General features: G+C 44.5%; 1 pseudogene; it reads left to right on the top strand.

Moving 5' to 3' along the window:
- Positions 1-2,544: 2,544 nt before the first annotated feature.
- On the top strand, positions 2,545-2,946 carry LOC101833266 (annotated as a pseudogene).
- The last annotated feature ends 329 nt before the right edge of the window (positions 2,947-3,275 follow it).

Raw genomic sequence — 3,275 nt, 5'->3', positions numbered from 1 at the left:
GATCACACTCTGACACTCCCAAGACTTCCCAATAAACTTACACTTTGATTCAGGGGGTGTAGCTGACAACTAGCTGACTGGAATTGGTCATAGAGCATTCAGTAATTTGGATAGGGAAGATACACAGGAAGGAACAAGAGTTTGGGCTTCCTCTTCTTGGTGCTGGGACAAGGGAAGCAATGTGTCTCTTGCAATGTCTTTGGTCAAAAAGCAAAGTCACTTATTTGCTACTTAACCTCTCTGAGATACCAAGTTGTTACCCCAGTCTTTGACTTCTGAGTCTTATTGATAAATAGAACGATAGAGACTTAATTTAAACCTGCACACCACACCGAGGCAGACCTAGGTCATGAGACCAGAAGTCCTGCCAGGCCATGGCCTGAGTGGCCAGCAGGGTGCTGACTGAGTGGCTAGGGGTGGCAGATGATAATTAAAACATCAGTAGATTCAAGTGCAGCTGCTAACCAACAGAAAAACATCACTCTAGTGTGGGAAACAGTTGTTATATCTTATTCATAATTTATGGTTTCTTGCCACCTGGGACCAAAGGTCCTTCACGTTTTTACTGCCTCTCTTATCTCTGAATACTTTCCTCACTTCTACAATGAATTGTTATGTATCAGGCACTGGGCCAGGAATAACCAGTAGATAGTAGAATTAGGCACCTTTCCTGTATCCACTCACAAATGTGATCAAATTTCTTGCATTGAAAAAAAAAAGACAAATACAACCAAAATATACTTTTTTTTCAGGACCTCCAACTTAGGCTTTTGCATCCCATTTCCCACAACATTCTGTAGGCTGGAAAGTGTAACTTTAAGAGGAATAAAGTCTTTAGCTGGTCTCCTGCATAGACCTGGAAGGACAGGACTGGTACTCCATTGGAAATGGTGGGAATAATACCAGCCGCCCCCATACTGAGGGGAGCTCCTCCAACCCTAGAAAATGGTGAGTCATGAAATAGCTGCCACCAATACTCAGGATCTCCCTAAGAACATTGTCAAATGAGATTCAAGTCTCTGGAATGTCCTGACTGTGCTGTATAGTGAGTTCTTCATTCCTGGAATAACTAGTAATGAGGAATGACACCTCTGTATTGCACAGCAATGAAGATGCTGGCAAAGGTCACTAAAGACTAGTTCCCAAGGTAACACTGTTTATAGTTCTGGTTATGTTGATGTTTAAAAAATCTACACACACTTATGGGTACACAGATTCAAGGAGGCTCTTCCTTAGTCAGTAATGATTGCACTTTTCACTGAGACTGAGTGGTCTTGGGGATTTTCAGTAGATGTACCACATGACTCTTTAGTTGTGTTATGGAGACTGAAGCAGTTAGGAGCACTAAATGCTATGGTGGCATAGAAATGCAAATACCCATTTTGTTTGGGACGAGTAATGAATCCTCACCGAACAGACACTTCGGATGCCATTGGGTTTATGTGGTTTCTCAGATGCAGACTCCCTGAGCAGGGATTACTCAGGTTTAGCAGCCAGTTAGAGGGAAGCAACAGGGATTTCTCTCGCATAGACTGCAAAGCCACAGTAGGTGCGATAAAGCATTGACATAGGACTTCAAATAAGCAGACATGTTCCAAGAGTTGTATTCTGTTAAATGTGGAGCAGCTGATAAGCCCCTGCCGCGCCTTGCTGGCCACGGATGGCCCCTCATCATCAGTAGGCAGTCATAAAAGGAAACAGAGTTGGTGAAATAGCTTTTCTGATTTGAAACATTTTTTTACTTTGTGGAAAATTTTTATCAGATGTTTTGAAAATTGCAGCTGAAGCACAGATTCAAGAATTCACTGAATCTAGGCTCAAACCCAAGGCTTCATACTGCCTTCCAGAGGAATTTCCCTGAGCAAATAACTTGCTTTCATTGGATCATGAGGTTCCCGCTTGTGCAAAGAGGAAGCTGTTTACTCTTATTTGTTTGATTTGGACCCGGAGTTTTCTTTCCCGCCTCCATTTTCCATTGTGTGCCGGTGTGTGTGAGTTCATATTTGCATGTTTGAGAACATAAACGTGTACAGGTAGGTACAGAGCATGTAGAGTCCTAAGGCTGATGTCAGGGACCATTCTTGGTTGCTCCTCCTTTTTGAGGCTGGATCTCTCAGTCAAATCCAAAGCTCACTGACAGGGCTAGTTTTGCTAGCCAGCTTGCCCCCAGTGAACCCTCTATCTGTGTTCTGAGGCTGGAATCAAAGGTGGGTTGCAATGTTCATTGAGCAGTTACGCGGACTCTGAGGATCTGAACTTAGTTCTTATGTTTGCACGGCAAGTGCTTTAACTATTGAGTGATCTTCCCAGACCACCAAGGATAGACGTGTTGATAGTTGAAACTACAGAAAAATGGTAGAGAACTTAGGAGGCAGGGCCTGAATTAAGGCCTTCCTGTTATTGGGTGGGGTGAGCCTGCTTAAAAGTGGCTAAAGGATTTTGAGTAGCTGGTGAGCGTCGGGTTCCTGTCCGTGTTCCGCCGAGGAGCCACTGGATGCCCTGGCCCACTGTGGCTGTCCGGGGAAGGCCTTGCCTGAGTTCAAAATGAACTGTACGCCCGGCACCGCCAGCCTCATGGAGGACATCGACAAAAAGCACTTGGTGCTGCTCCGAGTTGGAAGGACACTTACAGGTTTTCTAAGAAGCATCGATCAGTTTGCTAACTTAGTGCTGCATTAAACTGTGGAGCACACTCATGTGGGCAAAAAGTACGGTGATATTCCTCGAGGGATTTTTGTGGTCAGAGGAGAAAATATGGTCCTCTTAGGAGAAATAGACTTGGAAAAGGAGAGCCACACGCCCCTCCAGCAAGTAACTATTGAGGAGCTCCTAGAAGAAGAGAGTGTAGAGCAGCAGACCAGACTGGAGACAGAGAAGCTGAAGGTCCAGGCCCTTAAAGATCGAGAACTCTCCATTCCTCGGGCAGATACTCTGGATGAGTACTGAATCCCCGCTCTAGGGAGCAAGGGCTGTCACCTGGTCATATCACACATTGACCAAAGATTGTCAGAAATGAATATCTTACTCTTTCACATACGCCAACATGAAGAAATCATGCGATTTTTTAAAACAAAAGCATTGTAAATTTTGATTTGCTTTTCTGTTTCAAACAGCCTCATTCTATAGTCCTGGCTAACCTAGAACTCACTATATATACCAGGCTGACCTCTGACCTGTGGAATTACAAGTGTTCTCTACCATGCCCAGCTTTATTGTTTAAAGAAACAGTGGCATGACCCGCCCTCACACAAGTCACGGTGGCGCCAAGAATCACG

The sequence above is a fragment of the Mesocricetus auratus genome, unplaced genomic scaffold, assembly GCF_017639785.1.
Source record: "Mesocricetus auratus isolate SY011 unplaced genomic scaffold, BCM_Maur_2.0 Super-Scaffold_100011, whole genome shotgun sequence".
Taxonomy (NCBI): Eukaryota; Metazoa; Chordata; class Mammalia; order Rodentia; family Cricetidae; genus Mesocricetus; species Mesocricetus auratus.
The sequence above is the reverse complement of the archived record's forward strand: the minus strand, read 5'-3'. Positions and strand labels throughout refer to the sequence as shown.